At 38.9% G+C, this 22,862-nt stretch overlaps 1 non-coding gene and 1 pseudogene across 1 annotated transcript; both read right to left on the minus strand.

The window, feature by feature from the left end:
• Positions 1-10,445: 10,445 nt before the first annotated feature.
• Positions 10,446-10,551, minus strand: LOC136210262 (small nucleolar RNA R71). Its single transcript, XR_010677969.1, has one exon. It is a non-coding gene; the product is annotated as a small nucleolar RNA R71 (small nucleolar RNA).
• Positions 10,552-13,658: 3,107 nt separating this feature from the next.
• LOC136209618 (3-ketoacyl-CoA synthase 4-like) lies at positions 13,659-14,640 on the minus strand (annotated as a pseudogene).
• Between the last annotated feature and the right edge of the window lie 8,222 nt (positions 14,641-22,862).

Consider the following 22,862-nt stretch of genomic DNA (forward strand, 5'->3'; position numbering starts at 1 on the left):
AAAATATGAAACTTGTCTATACAAAGAGGTGTGTGAAATGAGTGCTAGTCACTCCTATTTATACACATCAAGCTAGGGTAGATTTGTAATTTTACAAAGTACAAGCATGGAGCAAAGCATGGGGCAACATGATTTTGTGCATATTTCCCATTCCTACAAGCATGGAGCAAAGCATGGAGCAACATGATCATAATGACCCATTCCTTCAATAATTTCCTGCATGTGGACTTAATTCAGGTCTTGTTGTCTCGACCACGCCCCGCGTATAGTGATATACGCCGCGCGTGTTTGAGCTCCTGGCGTTTTATTGCTTGAAATACACCATTTACGCCTTGCGTATCTTAAAACACGCCTCGCGTACCGATGGTTGACTTAGGAGACAATGCAGTCTGACGTTTATGATTGGGCTCATCATTGCATCTACGCCCCGCGTAGATTGGGGTACGCCCCGCGTATCAGTGGTTGGATCCCACGTGGAGTCTGCGGATAAGGCAATTATTTCTGACTAAGTGTTCTACGCCCCGCGTGAGGAGTGATACGCCCCGCGTATTTTGGTAGATTTCCACTCCTTGCTCGTACCTGAAATACAATTCTCGAGAGCCGAGTTAGCTTGACGTTTTATTTTCTAATATTAATCAAACATAAGGAAAATTAACCGAAAGTACGGAATTTATTTTTATTTTGTTATTTTATTAAAAAACTCTATTTTTGTAATTAAACTTATTTATTTCATCCAAAATTAACCCGTAAATCACGCTAAAAGATAGGGGTAAAATACCCCTATCACTATCACATAGCTACTTTTACTCCTCAAAGATAGGAGATCAAATCTCATGGGCGAATCAATCCTTAATTGATCACCATTAGAGATAGAGTTAAAACATTTCTCGGACGTGAGATCTTTACACTCTCTTACGTCCTTCCCAAGGAAGGGTTCGCAAGTCCTAAAGGCGGATCGATTCACCTCAAAGATAGGTAGCAAGACGATCCCTAAGGCAAGTTAACTTCCTCTAAAGGAATAAAACAACTTCAAACCTTCACAAAGGTTCACACAATGGAGTATGGCTGGCCACCTACTTCAAAACCAATCCTGAAAGCTTATATATTTACTTACTCAAACGTAAAAGTATAATAAATAATAGTAAGGATTAAACAACTGTACTTAAGTTTTACAAACAAAACTAAACATTAATAGGAGCATCCTCCTTAAACATCTTTCTCTCCTGATGCGCCCTCCTGTGGAACTTCCTTCTCAACGGCTCCGGATACGCCCGATAAAGGGACTTCCTTTTCCACAGAAGTAGTTCCCTCAAGGGAAAGAGTGCCATCAATTATCAGCTCCTCACCCGCCTTTGGAGGTACTTCTTCAAGGTCCGCCAGCTTGATGCTGACAGGAGGTTTGCTTTCTTCGACGAGTCCCTTCATCCATTTCCGAACTTGATCACGGATGTAATCCTTGACGTCCGGGATTTTGTGATATTTAAGGACAACATCCGGGTCAGGAACGGCGAACTCCGGATCAGTAAAATCAATCTCGGGATTCGCCAGTTGGACGTACGCCATGATCCATTCGCCGTAAAAGAAAGCTTGCTCCCCTGCCATGAATTCAGCGTCTGCTAAGGCATCCTCATGCTCCTTAGCATCTGCTTCGATCTTTTCCTTCAGCTTTTGGATCTCGGCATCCTTGAGGGCAATGACGGACGCAGAATTCACATTAGCATCAGCAACTTCTTTCTCCAACTTTTCTATAGTGGCCTTATCTACCACACCTTGAAGGAGCTCCGCCTCCATAGCACGCAAACGAGTATACATCTATCAAGGCAAACAGTTCATTCAAACGAAATGCCAAATAGCAAAACTCTCCCCAAAGGAGATCATTTATTCATCCAAACAATAACAAAAGGACGGAAGGAACTTACCGTTAAAAGCTCCGTCTTTCCCCTTTGGACATGGGTTAATCCTGGGATCTGGTTTTGGTTCTTCTGCACCTCGCCCAACTGGCCAAGAGCCTCGTCCAGGTCATTGATGACAGACTCATTTTCCAAAGACCCCCTGATACCATATTTGGCGGACCAGTAACCGCCCAAATTAGGCTTCGCCATCTGCACAAACATGAGAAGATCAGAACTTAGGTTCAAAATATGGCAAAAGAAAAAGGTAAAACAACCTACTTGTTCCTTCTCCACCAAAGGCATTGCAGATTTCATGGCATCCGCCATAAACTTTTGGCTGGAAGCTGCAGGTTTCCTCTTTTTTAGAGGCGGGTCGGCCATTATATCCACAGGACATTTCCCCGCACCCTTTTGGGGACGTGCCGCCTGACCTTTCTTTCGAGCTTCATCCTCCTTCATTTTCTTGCGCATCTCTACAAGAGCGTGATTGGCCTTAGATAAACCTCTGACAAAGAGAACAATAAAGTAATCAAGGTTCAAAGAAAAAAACAAAGTTTCCTTGATCAAATTGTGCAAACTTTGAGTAAATGAACTTGTCCCCTTCTCGGCGAATCAAAGGGATGTCATTCATCATGAAGTCCAAGGCGTCAGCGTATGTCCAAGCATCCGCCCTGACACTCTTCATGAGCTCCGCCACTACCTCATCACTATCTGTCAATATACGCATGTCTCCCGCCATGTGCAGAGGTTTGGCATTCCAGTACGAGGGAAAGCCTAAAGATTCGCCCTCTTGAATCTTTACATAGAAGAATTTTTCATCCCAAAGATGGATGTTGGACATCTTGTCGCTGAACGGCGAATATACTCCAAACTTTGCAAAAGTAAGGAAAGACTCCGACTTTCGCTTTGACGGTTTATGAAACGATCGAAAGACACGAGGGGTGCACACTACCCCTAAGTTTGAAGCTAAGTAACAATCTAAAGCTAGATCTAACCAGCCATTTGGATGTAATTGGCTGACAGTAATGTCAAAATAAGCAAGGATGTCCACCATCATCTTTGGAAGAGGAAGTCGGAACCCTCTTTCTACATGGCTACTATACACAGACACATATCCGCTTGACGGACAGGCGGGTGGTTGATGGGCAGCCGCCAACTGGGTCTCATAGTTATTTATCCAGGGAAAGCGACTCGCCAGATCCGCTAGATCCGCAGCGCTCATGCAAGATGGAGTAGACTCCGCACGAGGTGCCTTTTTGCTAGACGGGTTTGAGGAAGAGGCCACCATCCTGGAAAATCGCCTAAAGTCTATTGCCGGAGCAATACCAGTAACGGGGACGGAAAGGTTTTGAATTCTACTTGAACGAGTTCGACCACTATTACTATTACACGCCGAGTTACGCAACTCAGCTAAATTAGAGCTAACTGTATCTTCAGAGGAATAAGAATTTTCCGATGAAGAAGTAGTCCAGCTAACTACGATTTCAGAGGAAGAGGTCAAATTAAAAAGCTCGAAGGTCGATTCGGAGGATGAAGAAGAACTCCTAAACATTCAGAAAAAATAGAATGAAAGAGATGAACTTACATGAAAGTAAAAGCTTGGAGGACTCTGGAACTCCGGGAAAAAACTCTGAGCAAGGAAAACGCAAAGAAAATTGGAGAAGTCGAGCAAATGAGGAAGAAAGAGAGAGAGAGAAAGAAAGAAGGCGTTTTCTCTTTTCTCGAGCGGCGCGCCCACAACACGTGTCACCCATAGTCTAGCCCCCGTCATGGCTCCACCCAAGGGCGGAGAAAGGGCTACCCGGGCCCCCCTGCCACCGGAACCATCATAGTCATGAGTAGTTTCGGTCTTCTTGTCTCCACAAAATTTAAGGTGTTGTGGTGTTCCGGCCATCCTGTTTCTAATAAATTTAGAGCTATGCTGAATTAGCACCCCAAAATTGGCCCAGGTTCTCTTACATTATCTTTAAATCCAAAATGCTAATTTTTTTTGGCCTGTTAGGCCCTCTCTAAATCCACATTTCTAATTTTTTTTTTGTTTTGTTAGGCATTTATTAAATCTAAATTTTTTATTTGTTTTGGCCTGTTAGGCCCCTTTTAAACCTAAATTTCTATATTTTTTTTGGCTCATTAGGCTCTTTCTAAATCCCAATTTTTTTTCTTATAGACACCAACTTAGTAAAAAAAAAATTACACACCACATGTAAAATCGGACCCCAACCGAACAATCCTGTATTCACCACTAGCTCCACCATTGGTTGCTAGTGTTGTTCAGCAACTGCAATTTAAGAAATCCTCCCCTCTGCAGGATTCAAGTTACCTAATTTCAAATAAGGAGTTGTCTCACCTAATTAAGAGCCTTCCTCTAAGAATATGATTCTTCCTAATTAGCTGATTGATTAGGAAAACAAATTCATATCCCAATTAGGAGATTTCCTCTTTAGAATAGGATTCTTCCTAATTAAAGTCCTACAATTTAAAATGTTTGTTATCATCTACACCATAATAATAATATTTTAAAAAAGTTGGCATTAAAAATAATATGATTAATTCAAAAAAATATAATAATAACTAAAAAATTATTATCATTAAGTAAACAACAAAAAAATTACAACACTAGTGCAATATTTTAAATTACCAATTATAAAATTGATTAAATTATATTATATAGCTCGTACAATTAGTCTATTCTATAATAATCAATAGTTAAAGTCAACAGTCAATGTTTACTTCTCAACTAACACTATATTCTTCACTCTAATATCTATCCGGAGAAGAGAAACTTCTACTTCTCGTATCCCTGAGAATAGAGACAACATATTTTTTCCTCTTCGAAACAAGTCTTTTAGTACAGATAAATGGTACGCAACTGTATCAATCTCAAATAATTTTTCAATTTAAAAATCATATGTTAAATTGGAGAATAAGAGGAATATTAGGTTAACTAACACCGATAAACTATATTTGTAAACTTTTAAACTATAAAAATATCTTTGCAAATGCATAAATCTTACAGAAAATGAGTTACCAAGTGATTTATATTTATCAGTTCGACTAATCCCACCTCCCCTTGTTCTTAGGAAAACAAAGAAGCATTTCTATCTCATGTGGGTCAACAACAGTATAGATAAATCTCCTAGCTCCATGAGCACTTCTCACCATTAAAACACCTCCAGGAGCTATAAACTTAGCCAAATAATCAATAACTTTAACTTTAGCCTCCTTGTCCATACCAACTAAAGCAGCCAAGAAAATCACATCAAACTCTTTAACTCATCCCCAACATCCAAAACATTAATCCAACTTATAGTCTATATGCGGCTGCAAATAAGAAGACTAACCCTAAAATTTTATAGTCTATATTTTCTATCCGACACCACCTGTTTTCTATCTTATATATCTGCTTCTCCTCATTTCTCTGGCTACTTAATTTATGATGGGTACAAAAATTTTGTTGTTCCATGTATTCTATGTACCTCTGCTGCTTCTACTTTGTCTTATTACAACATCAACATGAATGAAAGTAGCCAGAGAAACGAAGAGAAAAAATTTCATTGCTCTTGTATATACAATTTTTTTTTTTTAAATATGAATGAAAGTATCAGTTTGTTTCTTTTTCAATTTATATTCTAAATTAAGGTCATGTTTCTTTCATGAATTATATATATTGTATGTATTAATAAAAATAGTATATAATATTAAGTTCATGTGTAAATCATGAATTGATGTTAGGTAAGAGTTTGGTTTCAGATAGAAGGGCTGTGATGTGTGAATTCTTTGATTTTAAAGTTGATTTTAGAGTGCAATTCACGATATAATCCATCTTCAACTGAACAAGGAAATATTAATTAATGACATTACTAACAATAATAATCAAAATTATATTATAAGATCCGAATTCAAGAATTTTAACTAATCTGTCTTTATTATTACTATTATTATTATCATCTAATATAAATTTGTGTGGAGATGTTGCTCATTGACCTTCCAATATGTGAAATAAATATGGAAAAAATTTCAACTTATACCAAATAAGAAAGAAATAAATGCATTTGAGTGTTACATTTGTGAAAGCATGAAACAGATACTTAGGAATAGAGCCTTAAGTTATGTGGCTTCTTGTTGTAACTAGATGAATGATATCGAGTTTTATGCCTTAGATATTGAGGAACTTTTCCCATCCATATGAAATTAGCAACCGTAAAAACACAAGTTAAGACAGCATAAACTGTTACATGTAACTAGTCTGAGCACTTCATGCTGTGGTCTATGAAATTTCTTCTCTGTAATGAATTTTAGCAAATATGTGGCGAGCCAGCACCTTGCAAGCAGAGCAGCTGATTTTTATTAGAAACTTCAGTTAAGTGTTGATTTTAAGTATGTCTAAGATTAGGGAGATGAGTTTTTTCTCGAGAAGTCATTTGATGTTAAATAAATCAAAGAGAGGGAGTGGATTATAATGAGATATTCTCACCAGTAGTCAGACACACCTCTATTAGAGTGTTGCTAGCTATAGTTACACATCAGGATTTGGAGCTTGAGCAACTTGATGTAAAGACAGCCTTTCAGCAAAGAGATTTGGAGGAAGAGATCTACATGACCCAACCAGATGGTTTCCAGATTCCTGGGAAGGAGAATTATGTTTGCAAGTTGAAGAAGTCTTTGTATGGACTTAAGCAGTCTCCCAGACAGTGGTATAAGAGGTTTGACAGCTACATGATGCAGCTGGGCTACACCAAGAGCCCATATGATTGTTGTGTCTATTACAATAAACTGGAAGATGAGTCTTTTATCTATCTCGTGTTGTATGTAGATGACATGTTGATAGCTGCAAGGAAGAAGCACGACATTCAAAAATTGAAGGGTCTTCTCAGTGCAGAGTTCGAGATGAAGGATTTGGGTGCAGCTCGGAAAATTCTGGAAATAGAGATTTACAGGGACAGAAGCAAAAGGAAACTTTTTCTGTCACAGAAGGGATATATTCAGAAGATCTTGTCAAGATTTGGCATGTCTACCGCAATGCCCATAGATACTCCTAGTGCTGCAAGTGCACATCTGTCTATTGCTTTTGCACCTAAGTTTGCTGAAGAGAAGGAGTACATGTCTCGAGTTCCCTATGCTAGTGCAGTAGGAAGCTTGATGTATGCAATGGTCTGCACTAGACCTGATCTTGCACAGTTTGTTAGTGTTGTTAGCAGGTTTATGGGTGAACCTGGCAAGGAGCATTGGCAAGCTGTGAAGAGGATCTTTCGGTACCTAAAAAGTACATCTGACGTTGGTCTCATTTATGGAGGTGATACAGAGTGTTTGGTGATAGGTTTTTCAGACTCTGATTATGCTGGAGATGTTAACAGTAGAAGATCTATGACTGGTTATGTTTTCACTCTTGGCGGTTCAGTTATCAGTTGGAAAGCTACTTTACAGCCTACAGTGACTTTGTCTACTACAGAAGCAGAGTATATGGCACTGACTGAAGCTACTAAGGAGGGGATTTGGCTTAAAGGACTGGTTAGTGATCTTGGTCTACATCATGATCAGGCTATAGTATATTGTGACAGTTTGAGTGCAATCTGTTTAGCCAATGATCAGGTTCATCATGAGAGGACCAAGCATATAAATGTGAGGTATCATTTTCTGAGAAGTGAGAAGAGGGTCAAGGTGAAGAAGGTAGGCACTGCTGACAATTCGGCTGACATGTTTACCAAGCCTGTTCCACAGAGCAAGTTTCAACACTGTTTGGACTTGCTAAACGTCAGAGATTATTAGTTGCCCTGTGGGGGCGAATCTGAGGCAGAGGGAGAAGTCTGTTCATCTGGCACTGTCATGGGTGCATCTGTTATGTTTTCAGGTTGATTCAAGTCAAGGTGGAGATTTGTCGTAATGCCTTGAATCAGTATATCATGTTTCCTATTCGGAGTAGTATTGGGTTACTGATTCCTAGTTGGATTGGGATCATGGGTTCCCAGTTGGATTGGGATCATGGGTTCTTAGTGGGATTAGGATCATGGGTTCCTAGTGGGATTAGGTTAGATTGGGTATTATAAATACCGCATTATGTAAACCTAATCATTGTAATCTGATTTTCGCCTCCTAATAATACTATTCTCCTTCTGCCCGTGGACTAGCCAACACAACGTTGGTGAACCATGTAAACCTGTGTTTTTCGATTGCTTGTTTATTTATCTTTCATTAATTCCACATAACACTATGGATGTTTTATGGTCAAGCAGTTCATGGATATTATGTTCTTCTTGACTCAAGGGTGTTTGTGAATTTGGTTTTTCATTTCTTGTGATCTTTACATATCTATAAATTTTGGGGTTTCTGCTCTTCTAACGTGGCATGAAATCCTTTTCGATCGTTTCTGCTTGCTCATGCCTCTAATCCTCAATCCGCAGCATATGTCTGTGTTAAGCCCAAAATATACCTAAAATATCATTAGTATTTACATCAGTTTTGCTATAAAATCGTACTGTTTATATCTGTTTAGCGTACTTTTACGTCCGAATATGTTTCTTTCATGCAAGGTACCTAAATATTTGGTAAAAACCAAATAGGAACGAAAAGAGGTTAAAAACGAAGGAAAAACGCTACAAAAGGAGTCAAAGACGACGAAAATCAAACGCGCCGAAACGAGGACGAGGACGAAGTCAGGAATGGAGAAATATCATCCGTGTCGCGACCGAGAATCCTCCATTCTCGGTCGCGGCATGCGTTGCCCACTTTTTCCCCTTATCATTTCGAAGACTTAATATATGTTCCCCCATTCTCAACCGAGAATATACATTCTCGGTAAGTTCAGATTTCCAGGAAACATACTTTGCACATGTTCATTTTCGATAGAACACTTCCGTTCGATTGGATAAGAACGCCTCTTCGCAACCAGACACGTTCCTTAGACACAACTCCTCAACATCTATAAATAGAGAGTTGATTTCAGAGTTAGGAGATATTGAAGAGAAGACTTAGTACAGAATTAATGCAGAAATTCTGAGTCAAGCGATTCAAAGTTAGAAGTTCGATTTTGTAAAAAGCAAGATGATGTACACACATTGTTTATCAAATAATTACAAACATAGTAGCATTTAGATTTGTTCATATTAGTTTACATTTTGGTAGTAGATAGACCAATCTCTATTCCGAAGATTCAGCGAGAAGATTTAGTAGAGGATTCGCCCCAGGAGCCTGACAATCTCTAAATGAGGTTCAAGGAAAGGATTGACAAACCATTCGCTTGAAAGTCGTCGAAAGCTTCCATGCTTCTTGTTCTCTGTAAACTTGTATCAAATTCATACTTCATCTAATAAAGTTTATTCTATTCGATAGGTTTTTATGTAGAACTTATGGTAAATGATCCGAAATGATTTCTGGTGTTTTCATTAAAACGTAGTTGAATTCAAAATCTTTACAAGGAAACTTTGTTGAACACTTAGGCAAATTGGTATCTTGGATAAAGTATCAATTCAGTTAAGGAAGTAATCTAACCAGTTAGTGGATTGTTGCGTTCAAAGCCTTTTAATTGAAGGAGTTTACGTTATTACATTTATATAATTTATACAAAGTTTAAAGTTGTTTTCTTTGCTTAATGCAAACGAATACATTTGTTCACTTTTCTAAACCACTAAACGTTTCTGTCTTGTAAATTTATCCTTAAATCAGAAGTGATTTCTAACATTCTAGATATTCTAATCTAATTCTTATTCTATCAATTTTAAAACCAAATCCAATTAAACGATTTTCCATATTATAAACCTTAAAAGTAAATCAAACCGATTTAAAATAAGTTTTTGTTAAAAAGTGTTCCCTATGAGTTCGATATCTTTTATTACTACAAGAGTATACCGTGCACTTGCGGAAATCGCTCAACAAGTTTTTGGCACCGTTGCCGGGGAACGCCAAAAAATTTAGATTTTTCGTGTTTTATTTCGAATCTAGGTTTATACATACTTATTTTAACTTTTCGCAATTTATTAATTTTAATTTACTAACATATTTATTTTTCAAATTCTTTTTTGAAGGTAGTTTTGGATCGTGCAAGATTTCAAGTTCATGCGCAGTTCTCAAAGATCAGGCACTACACCAGACCCTATAGACCCAGAAATTGAAAGAACCATTAAAAAGAACAAGAAAAACAAAAACAAGACTCCCGTAAAAACAAATACCGAGCCAGAAAAAATGGCAAATCCACCAACACTTATGGATTACGCTAGGCCAGGAGTGGCCGGTGTGACCAATAGCATAGTTAGACCCAGAATCGCCACAAATCAATTTGAAATTAAGCCTGCTTTGCTTAATATGTTACAAAATAATGTGACGTTTTATGGGTTACCTAACGAAAATCCTAACACCCACTTGACGAATTTCCTAGAAATTTATGACACCTTTAAAATAACAGATGTGACTGCCGAAGCAATCAAACTTCGCCTCTTTCCTTTCACTTTGAAGGATAGAGCCAAAGAATGGTTAACTTCTATGCCAGCCGCAACTTTTGAAACTTGGGAACAATTAGCCCAAGCGTTTTTATCAAAATATTTTCCTTTAGCAAAAACCGTAAGAGTCATAAAAGAGTTAACATCTTTTTCTCAAAATGATAATGAAACTTTTATGAGGCTTGGGAACGTTTTAAAGAACTTCAACGTTTATGCCCACACCACCACTTGCCCGATGCACTTTTAATGCAAACATTTTATAATGGATTAAACCCTACAACTAGAGGTTCATTAGATGCTATGTCAGGAGGGTTATTTATGAAGAAGACATCAGCCCAAGCAAGAGAACTTTTGGAGGAAATGGCATTAAACAGCAGTATGTGGCCCGCAGAACGTGGACACATACCGGTGGCGAAACCATCATCCTCAAATACATCATCCGTTAAAGGTATAGTAAATCTTGATCCGGTTGCGATGTTACAAGCCCAATTTTCTGCCTTATCGCACAAAATTGATAGGTTTATGGCACCGTGCGATTCTAATGGTAATCCAATCCCAACGGATGTGGATTATGAAGGTTTGAGCGAAATTGAACGGGTAAATTTTGTCCAAAGGCAAAACCAAACTAGTAACCCTTATTCCAATACTTATAATCCTGGATAGCGAAATCATCCTAACTTTAACTGGAAGGATAATAATAATGCAAATGCTAATCAAAATCGTACCAATAATTATCAAAATCAATCAAGAGATACGATTAGCACCAAATTCATAGATGCTATCGGTGGAAAAATAAGTAATCACGACGATGGTTTTAAACGGATCGAGAATAAATTTGATCAGCTTATTAAAAACCACTCATCTAGCATCCATAATTTGGAGGTTCAAATTGGACAACTTGCTAAATCAATTCCATCCCGAAAAGAGGGAAGTCTTCCCAGCGATATGGAAGAAAATCCGAAAGAGCATGTAAAGGCTATCACTCTTCGTTCAGGGAAAAATTACTTAGGTCCGGAAATGCCTGGAGATTCGACTTTACCAGGAACTGATTTACCAAAATCCAAAGAGGATACATTAAACACAAAAAGTTCACCAATTGACTCAAGTACAAAAACTTTTGTACCCAAACCACCTTTTCCACACAAAGTCCGAAATAAGGACTATGACAAACAACTTTTAACGTTTTTAGATAAACTTAAAAATTTGCACATTAATTTGACATTTATGGATGCGATTACGCAAATTCCTAACTATGGTAAATTCTTAAAAGATTTAATTTCAAAGAAAATTAGTTGGGAAGGAATTTCGTCCATTTCACTAACTGAAGACTGTAGTTCAATAGTGTCTAGTAATCTGCCTACTAAACTCAAGGATCCCGGATGTTTTACTATTCCGTGTAAATTGGGAGATATTGAATTCCCAAGTTGCCTTTGTGATTTAGGAGCAAGTATAAACTTAATGTAGTTGTCTATTTTTAATAAATTAGGTTTAGAAGAAGATATCAAACGCACCAATATGGTTTTGCAATTAGCTGATCAAACCACTAAAAGACCATATGGTATAATTGAGGATGTTTTAGTTAAAGTGGACAAATTTATTTTTTCTACCGATTTCGTTATATTAGATTTTGCTTATGACGTTAATTGTCCGCTAATATTTTGTAGACCCGGGACGTGCTCTAGTTGATGTGTCGGAAGGGAAAGTAGTTTTAAGGATAGGAGACTATAAGATTGAGTTTGATATGAATAAAGCAATGAAATATTCTATGGAGTAATTCGCTTGCATAAAACTCGATTTAGTTGAAGAATGTGTCAATAACATTATTCGAAAAGAAGAAATAATAGAACCAATGATGGGTGAAGAGTTAGAAGATAGGGACCTAGAGCCTTTGATTCGAGAAGATGGACCAGTTCCGCCTTTAATTGTAATACCCCCTAAATTAGAACTTAAAGAGTTACCAAACCATTTGAGGTACGCTTTCTTAGGCGAAGGCGACTCTCTACCTATAATTATATCTAACAAACACTAGTACAGAAATGGCCTATGACCACGGTCGTTTACCATCATTAGCCACAGTTATAGGACCGTGGCCAAAGGGGGGCGTGGCAAATGCTTGGCATCTTTAGCCACGGTTGATTGACTGTGGCCAAAGGGGCATTAGAGTCGGTTGTTACGTATAACCGACTCTAATGCCCTATGTTTTGGCTACGGTTATTTCACATAACCGTGGCTAAAAGGGTCTTTAGCCACGGTTGTTTGTAACAACAAACTCTAATGCTTTGATCATTAGAGTCGGTTATTGTAACAACCGTGGCTAAAAACAATAACATTAGAGTCAGATGTTATGAACAACCGACCCTAATGTTATTGTTTTTAGCAATTTTATAGCAGCAGGTTCAAATTGAACCTGCTCTATTTTTTTCCTACTGTATTACTGTAATTAATGGTAAACGAGATTAGTTACCCTAAGTTGTTTACCGTAATAGAGATTGATCATGTTGTATTACTAGAATTAGATGCAAAATAATAAAAAATGTACACAAATACAGGGTAATTAATTAACATGCTATATATATACAAGTTTTGATATATTCACAAATTCACAGTATTCATGTTGTATATTATTGAAATTAACTGCGAATACAAAAAAACTGACATATACTCATCAATACTCTAACATACCCTATAAAACAGGATGTTAAACATATGTGCGATGTTGAAATCATGCACTCTCCTCTGCTGTCACTACTGTAATTTTCCTGAAAATGTTATACAGAAGTTTTACTGAAGACTGAAGGGGCACAAATTTTTTTGATGCAACAAGTATTCCTACTTTCATCATCTCGTTCATTGCACTGCACTTAGGCTACCAACTCTAGTGAAGCTTAAAGCTTGAGCAATCACGAGTATTGTGAAGCAACATGAATCCATAATTTGCCACATCAACATCATCAACATCGCAAATCTACACGTACCGTCTCTGTGATGATGTATAAAAGCAAACAACTCCCAGTTTTTAATACCTGAAAAAAAAGCAGCTATACTTTATGACTCGTACACCAAACGAAGGTAATTCTTCCACACAGCTACTTTGTAGGAAGCAAATTCTAGCAAACAAAGCAGCAGCAATCTCTGAAATTGGTCATATTTTTAAGGAGGCAGTATAAAATATACAACTAAAGTTGTATGGTATGGGAAAAATAAATTCCCGAAAACTGAAAACTAAAAGTTAAAATCCCTGAGCTTTCATCTCCTTTGAATCATGGCTGAGAGCTGTCCTTACCCTAGAAAACCAATTTCCTTTTCTTCCCATCTTCGAATCTTATCATTCCAAGCTCAAACCTTTTCAAGATATAAATCAATTACATATAACATAATTAAGCTAAGGAAGCAGAATTTAGTATTCAATAAAGCTCAGTTATTTGATTTGGGATAATTACCATTTTCTTTTTTTTAACTCAAATTCTTCGTGCTTGAACAATTTATAAGACACATGGAAAATTCAAGATGAAATTAAAAAAACAAGATCTAAACAGGCCAGAACACAATGACAGAGTAATTGGCTTTCTCTAAAATTGCAGTACACTTTCCAAATTGAGTCTCTAACCAAATTGTGTGCAAACTACAAAACTAACATAACAGGTACCTGTCAATGCAATCATCCTATGGATTATTAGTAGAGGGCTTAACATTCCTCATAGCCTTCCACACCGCACTGTTACACTTAAAACCCCTTCCGAAAGATATCTGCTACATGTGATTTCCCTTCGGCAAGCTTCCCTTTGCCTCAGTATAAGCTAACTCATACCAAATTGAGCTCGATGAAGTGTTGCCGAATCGATGCAGAGTCATTCTAGATGACTCAACATGTGTAGGGAGAAGTTGCAGATTCTTTTCAAGCTCATCAACCACAGCTCTTCCTCCAGCATATATACATAAATGTTCAAAAGCAAGCTTGAAATCCGGAATATAAGGCTTCACCTTGGCATTGAATAACTTCTTAGCAACCAAAGTTGCAAAGAACAAAAGCTGCTCACTTATGGAGCATCATCCTGCTCCTGATAAACACACCTGAAAGCCTTATCGTCTGCTCCGCGATGGGTTCTAACCACATGAACTAGTTTATACTTAGCCCTCCTTTTATCTACTGATTTATTTGACAACAAAACAGCAACACCCCCAACTCTAGACAAACAGTTAGGTATTAGCATTGATGTTTTGTTCCCAAAGTACCAATTCTGTGTAATGTTTTCTGTACTAACAACAACATCATAAGTATTCCTATGAATTCGTAACAAATTAAATGAAAAAAAATCAAATCTCTACACTTTTCTCGGCAACCAAATAGTGTACCAGCCAGATCTAAAATCGCTATTCAGCTTAGGAGCACGTTTACCTGTTCTTCAATGTCTTTCTAATATGGATTTACACCTCTAAGATGATCACCAGGGATATGAGCAGCACCATCTCCTTGATTGAGAACCCAAACAAGAGCAAGACTGCATCTATAGTTTCTGGATAACGACGAACCGAAGAGACGAACGAGGGAGCTATGATGAAGGTGGACCAGCCTCGACGAACTGCATAACAGAGAAGAAAGAGGTAGAGCCACAATGAATACGGACGACAGAACGATAAAACGTAGAAGACGAGAACAGGGCAGAGCCGCCATCATCGGAGGCAGACTCGATTCCGGACGGAGGTAGAGGGTGGCTTCAAAAGAGTAAAGTCGTCTGGCCATTGGTTTCTGATTTCCCATCTCTGTTAAGTGGAGTGAAAAGAGAGAAGATGGGGGCTACTTTAGGTTTAGGGTTAAATTAAGTTGTGGGCGACTATATACCGCACTAAAATTCCGGTTCACCGTCCTGTATTGACCCTTTTGCCCTTCTCATTATTTCAAACATAAGTTTTGAATATTTCAAATCCTCTCAACTTATTTTCCATTCTAAAAAAAACCGACCAAAAACGAGATGGCACGAAGAGGAGGCATCGGCAAAGGATACATGGGTATTACGGTAAGTATTTCCATAAAAAAAATTATCAAAATCGTGAGTAATCGGGCTCAAATTCGGGATTAAAATCCCAGAATTTGACGTAGGCGGGCGACCCGCACCATCTCCACCTACGGTGGAATGCATGAACTATGCGTTCCACCTACATCTCCACCGTAGGTGGAGATGGTGCGGGTCGAGCGATCCACCGTATGGTGGATCGCACGGCGCACGCGCTCCACCATGCGGTGGATCGCTCGTCGTACGCGTTCCACCTAAAGTGGAACGCGTACAACGCATGCGCTCCACCTTATGGTGGAGCGCATGCGCCACCCGTTTGCCCTAAGGGCCAAACGTTTGCGGCGCACTGGTCGGCCCTAAGGCCGACTGGTGCACCGCACCCGTTTGGACCATAGGGCAGGTGGTGTAAACCACCCGCCCAGGACAAAAAGGGGCAAATTTTGAATTTTTTTTTTAAAAAATTGTACAGACCGGGCGTAGGCAGACCCGAACATATATATAAAAAAATTATGTTAAATTGAATATACTAAATAAATAATATTACAGGATCAGGAGGGAGCTGACCCTAGACGCACGTCTTCACGTCCTGTTACTGCATCTGCTCGGCGGGACCGGGCGGAGCAGCAGCGGTTCATGGCGGACGCCCGGAGGGCACATGCTACACAGGCGGAGCGTGCTGAGGGACAGGATGAGGCGGCTGATATAGACATGGACGGGGATGCTTCTATGCATCGTCCTAGTGCTGATACTATCCCCATAGATCGTGGCGTCGTGACGAGGGGTCGAGACGGACGATTTTCTTCTACCGCAGCATCTTCTTCTGGTAAGAGAAATTAAAAAATGTGTTTATTTGTATTTGTGTTAATCGTGATTATTGAAAAATATACCAAAAATTTAATGTAAACCGTTTGCTGTAATTTCAGGTAGCAGCAAGCGATCGAGGAGTGTAGAGGATGACTGGGTTGTGAAGGACCCCGTCCCCGGGGGTCCATTTGATGGTGTTGTGATCCTGAGCTTTTTGGGACATATTGCATGTGCTATATGGGCCGGTCAGGATGGGGGCGTCCTTAGGTGTCATACCAGATCAGGGTATTGCACGAAGCTGAGATTATGGTACAGTGGTTCTTCCAGGACGATTCAGTCGCGTATCGAGTCATCTGGCTTGTTCCATTTACCTGGTATTATGCACAGTCACATAGATGCTGCTCTGATCACGGCATTTGTAGAGCGGTGGCAGCCAGTCACGTCATCATTTCACATGCCATTTGGCGAGATGACCATTTTGATGCATGATGTGTGGGAGATATTGCGCATCCCCATAGATGGTGCCATGGTCACTTCTGATGCGACTGTTGATGAGCTTAAGGAGTGCGTGATGGATTTGTTTGGGATGACTCGGGTTAAGTTAGATGCCCGTCATTATGCTTCTGGTGGTATACGAGCCGCTTCCGTCATGGAGCACTGTGGAGGTGATCGGATTCCTGAGACCCAGGCTATAGCTTGGACATGGCTGATGCTCGGTTCCACCTTGTTCGTAGACAAGAGTGGTGACCGCATCCGACCTTCTTGTCTGTTAGAGGTGCAGGACTCGGCGGCTGGAGCCGTTGGACTTTCTTGGGGATCAGCTGCACTAACATATCTATACCGTCATCTTGGTATTGCTACCAAAGGAGATTGCGGGCAGATGACGGGTTGTATGACATTGCTCCAGTCCTGGATTTACGAGTATTTTCCTTGCTTCAGGCCACATCGAGAGGCAGTTACAGTTGACCCGGATCTTCCTAGGGCTTCGTTGTGGCCATCTATATCGATGGAGAAGAGCGATGAGCGGCTGAGAGCATTTCGTGCCCGGCTTGATGTGTTGACAGCAGATGAGGTATACTTGCTATATAATTATAAATACTATTCAATTAAAACAAATTTGTATTACTTGTATGTGTTAATGTAATTTTATACATCTGTAGGTCATGTGGATGCCGTATGGCCCTGATGCCATTACTGAGACCCCGAGGACTCTATATTCTGGATGGATACGGTATCGGGATGTGATCGAGCCGTACATGCCGGGGCGATGCCTTCGACAGCTTGGACATGTGCAGACCATTCCTAGACCGATATTGCAGCCTTCTAAGGCTGTTCGCCCGTGGACCAGTTTGAAGTATCGTGTGGAGGTGCCAGCTGTGATGGTGCAGGGTATTTGGGACTCTTTTCCCCAGTCGTCCGTCCTTATACTGTCTGTATTCACTCCAGCACATACTCCATCAGATTGTGAGGATCAGTACATGCATTGGTACACCCGTCATTCACACCCTCGTCTACTTTCGGAGATTGTTGCACCCGGCCCGGCTGTTTATACTCGCTCGAACAGTGAGATTGTAAGTTATTTTTGGTTTTTCTTGACTGGTCTAGTAATGTGAAATGATATTTACTGAAATGTGAAGTGATATTAACCTTGTTTTTTGTTCCTTACTTTTTACAGTGGGTTAGTCGATTATCTGGCGGGGGTGAAACTGTGTTGGATCACATGAGTCATCTGGACGAGGATGCTGCGATTGTATATAGGCAGTCGTTAGAGCAGATTATGGGTGCTTGGCATTTGGCCAAGTGAGTTATGACTGTATTTTGAAGTATTTTAGTACTATTTTGACTGAATTTGGTGGATTGATATTTTAGTACTATTATGAGAGAATTTGTTTTTTTTTTGTGGTACGTTTTGTTATTATTGCAAATTTAAGAATACATTAGAACGACATAAACGGCATAAACTGTAAAAATACATTACAACGACATAATTGATCAGAATTCACTTGTAACATTACAGAACCACACATAATTCATCAGAATTCACCTGTAACATTACAGAACCACACATAATTGATCAGAATTCACCTGTAACATTACAGAACCACACATAATTCATCAGAATTCACCTGTAACATTACAGAACCACACATAATTGATCAGAATTCACCTGTAACATTACAGAACCACACATAATTCATCAGAATTCACCTGTAACATTACAGAACCACACATAATTCATCAGAATTCACCTGTAACATTACAGAACCACACATAATTGATCAGAATTCACCTGTAACATTACAGAACCACACATAATTCATCAGAATTCACCTGTAACATTACAGAACCACACATAATTGATCAGAATTCACCTGTAACATTACAGAACCACACATAATGGATCAGAATTCACCTGTAATATTACAGAACCACACATAATTCATCAGAATTCACCTGTAACATTACAGAATATCAACCACTAATATCCCCTAAGTTGGGCCAATCTGGTCCACTGTGTCACCCTATCCTGATAGAAGCGCTCCCATCCTACAACGCTTTGGCCTCGGTGCACAAACCACCAGTGTACTATAGGGGGCACCGGAAAGTTAGGCGATAAATTTAAACGTATGTAGTGCTGGCAGTGATTCCCTAAATGAGCTATACAAATCTCACGTGATGGTCTTGTAGCAGTCGATGCGGCATACAATGGTAAGATAGTACCACACAACGCTAATGTGTCCCCACCTGAGAAGCCAAATAACATGATAGCAGAATTGTACATGGTAGCAACCGGCCACAAGGACTTAAAATATCGATGCTCCTCGTTCAGATCATTACGCCCGTCATTTTCATCAGTGTGACCATGATTGATTAAAAGTGTTCTCCAAAACACGTGAACACTCTCAGAACTGATCATTTGTTCCAGATCACAAGCTCGTTTCAGCTCACATGCACATGGTATCTGATGCGATGTTCTCAATACACAACCGCAACGCACGTACACTTCATGGCTCAACCCTCTCATACGCTCTAACTCTTGATTCAACAACTGCAGACAATAATGAGAGACTTTGAATACAAGTTGGCTTAATGGGCGTCCGGTGAAAGTGACTGCTTGACGAAGCCGGGACTGTTCAAGCATGTACCTGATACGAAGACAAAATTATTATTAGTTAGTGAAATGATACAACCCTAAATGCAAATTCCAAAATCGCAGTAGAAAAAATTGCAAATACCTTATATTGGTTGCTTGTGATTCAATCTGCTTGTGAACCTTCTGCCATACCGTGTCAAGGGACCCAGTTGCCGTATTGAGCCATTGCTTTAGACTAGCATGTTCGCTCTCCACTCGACAAGTAGTTGTGTTACCAAAATGTAGAAACTCCTTTGTCCAAGCAACAACAAACTTCTCCTTATGCACCAACCATGTCTCCTCAACATACGAGATAACTCCTTTGAACCTGCTCATCTTTTCCTTCATCATCATAAGATTGGTCTCGTACTCCTCAATGGTTAATGATTCTAATATTGTTCTCCATTTGCCATTCTTGAATTTAGAGGCAAGGCCTTTATCTCCAATGATTCTATACACACGATCTTCCACATCCTTATTTATATGCCAAGTGCATAGCAAGTGCGCTGCTTGTGGAAAAACTTCTTGTATCGGCTTTAATAACCCAAGCTCTCTGTCACTAACAACAACGATCGGGTTCAGATCATCCCCAAGCAAAATCTTCAGCCTTTGCAAAATCCAACGATAGCTCCTTTCGGTCTCGTCTTTAACAATAGCATACGCTATCTTGAAATTATTATTGCATGGCGTCATCCCAACAATCTCAACAAACGGTATTTTGTACTTGTTTGTTTTGTACGTTGAATCAATGCCGATGTACCAGTGGTAAGTCCTAAACATATCAACTGACTCTGGATGTGCCATGAACACATGCGTTATCACACCTGAATCAGTCTGTGTGTAATGGACATATTTGTTCTCCACAGCAATATGGTAGAATTGACTAGCCAGGTCTCTACCTTCAAACGCGTCCCTCCTCATTTTGTCCCTGTAATTATATATCTGTTTAATTACTGAGTTGTCCTCTGGGTGTTTTTCTTTAACTGCTGCTAAAATAGCACAAGGCTTTGCTGGAGCTGAAGACATATCACGCACAATTTGTTTAGATGCGATACTGAGTCCGCTCATTTGCCGACTTCCCTCTGGATACATACGCATTGTATGGTTATGCATTCCAGTTAACCCAGCCTTAGCCTTTATCCCCCATCCCGAAAGGTCTGCATGTTGATAGGCTTTAATCTGAAATTTACAGCAGCACGCTTTAGTTTTACTTTTCCTAATTGCAGGATCTTCATCATTTTTCACAACACCTCTATATCGTTCACCCCGTGAACAGCGCAACAACTTTTGTTTTCCCCCATTTTTGTGCGAAGATATTACAAGCTCAAACCCATTCTGAATAGCTATTTTTTTTGCCCAATCAATAACATCCTGATTGGAGGGGAAAACGGTATCCGTTATGAAACGCGAACTATAATCAATGTTATCGGGGTTCCAATCTTCTATCGGTACCTGAATATACGAAAAATTGACATTAAAATTACAAAAAAAAATACTTCAGGGCTATTTCTCCCATTCAAAATTAATTCGGGACAATTTCTGCCCATATTGGCCTGAACGGGCAGGCTACCCGTTTCACCATAGGTGGAAACGGGCAGCGCGTACTGCCCGTTCCAAAGGTGGAACGGGTGGCGCGTACCACCCGTTCCATGGGTGGAGCGGGTGGCGATTACCATCCGTTCCTTAGGCCGAACGGGTAGTTCATCCGTTCGTCCTAAGGAACGGGTGGTAATCGCCACCCGCCCAGGCAAAAACCAAATAAAAAAAAAATAAAAAAATGCTAAATAACGTTTTTAATTCTCGTAATATTACCTCGTGTTCGAACTCATTGTCTTCGGGAATGTTTTGATCCATTTTTTTCAAATCCAGGATTTGTGCTCGGGAGAGAAAACTAGAGAGAGTTTTGAAGGTTTTAGGGGAAAAAAAGTGGCAAGGGTATAATGGTCAAAACAGTGCGGTGAACCGGAAATTAGGGGCGGTATTTAGCAATACCCATTAAGTTTGAGATGAATTATCTTAAGTTAGATTAAATCAGAACCATTTGATCAAAAGCCATCTCTGTATTAGTGAATCTTTATTTTTTTTATATAAACTGTACTAGTGACCTTAAAGAACTAAGAATACATATATTTTTTTTTGGTAGAAACTAAGAATACATATATAATATTTTAGTTTTATTTTTTTATTTTTTATCATTTATAAAAAAAATAGTATTTGGAATTATATATTAATTGAAATATCCATGTTATTAATTATAAAAATGTAAAATTATGAATTATTATAAAAGTTATATATAAAAAATTATAAAAAATTTAAATCAAAACTATTAAACATAATTTTGGTTATATATTTAAACTAAATTTTGAAAATTCTTTATGCTATATATAATTTAAGTTATAAAATTCATAAATTATTAAATAAGTTAACAACGGCGATTGGGAGGGGTTTAAATACCATAATCCTTGGACCCGCTCCGAATCCGGATTAGTCGACCAATATGGTTCGGAGTACCGGATGGCTTAACCAAAAAAAATAAGTTAATTAAATAAATTAATTAGATTAGATAAATAAATATTTAATTATATTTAATATTGAATTATTATTATTTTCCATGGTTCTGTTAGGAATCGTGGTAAATAATCTTATTTGCCACGGTTTAATAACAACCGTGGCAAATAAGGTACTTTATGCCATGGTTGTATGAAACCGTGGTAAATAACACCTTATTTGCCACGGTCTTTGTAGGAACCGTGACAAATAAGGTGTTATTTATCACGGTTCCTTATAGGACCGTGACAAATAACATTATTTGCCACGGTTCCTAACAGAACCGTGGCAAATAACATTATTTGCCACGGTTTCTAATAGAACCGTGACAAATAAGCCGTGGTCATAGGTTATTTCTGTACTAGTGAAATTAACACATGTTTAAGAAGAAAAATTGAAAGAAGTTGTTAGAAATAGGATAGGAAGTATGGGATGGAAAATTTCATACTTAAAAGGAATTAATCCTAGTATTGTAATGCACTGAATTCACTTAGAAGAAGATAAGCCACCTAAAGCAGATAGGCAAAGAGGCTTAAATCCGAACATGAAAGAAGTAGTCAAAAATGAGATTACTAAACTTTTAGACAATGGAATCATTCATCCTATTTCAGATAGTGAATAGGTCAGTCCAATCCATTGTGTACCTAAAAATGGAGGCATAACTGTAGTAAGGAATGACGAGGGTGAATTAATACCTACGCGAACCACCACCGGTTGGAGGGTTTGTATAGATTATAGGAACCTTAACAAAGCAACCAGGAAAGATCATTTTCCTCTACCTTTCATAGATCAAATGATCGAAAGGATAGCTGCTCATGCTTTCTATTGTTTTCTAGATGGTTACTCCGGATTCTTTCAAATTTATATTTACCCGGATGACCAAGATAAAACAACCTTCACATGTCCTTATGGAACCTTTGCATATAGGAGAATGCCCTTTGGTCTATGTAATGCACCAGCAACATTTCAACGTTGTATGACTGCGATTTTTAATGATTTCATTGAAGACATCATGGAAGTGTTTATGGATGATTTTTCCGTTTAT

Source organism: Euphorbia lathyris, chromosome 10, assembly GCF_963576675.1.
Source record: "Euphorbia lathyris chromosome 10, ddEupLath1.1, whole genome shotgun sequence".
Classification (NCBI taxonomy): Eukaryota; Viridiplantae; Streptophyta; class Magnoliopsida; order Malpighiales; family Euphorbiaceae; genus Euphorbia; species Euphorbia lathyris.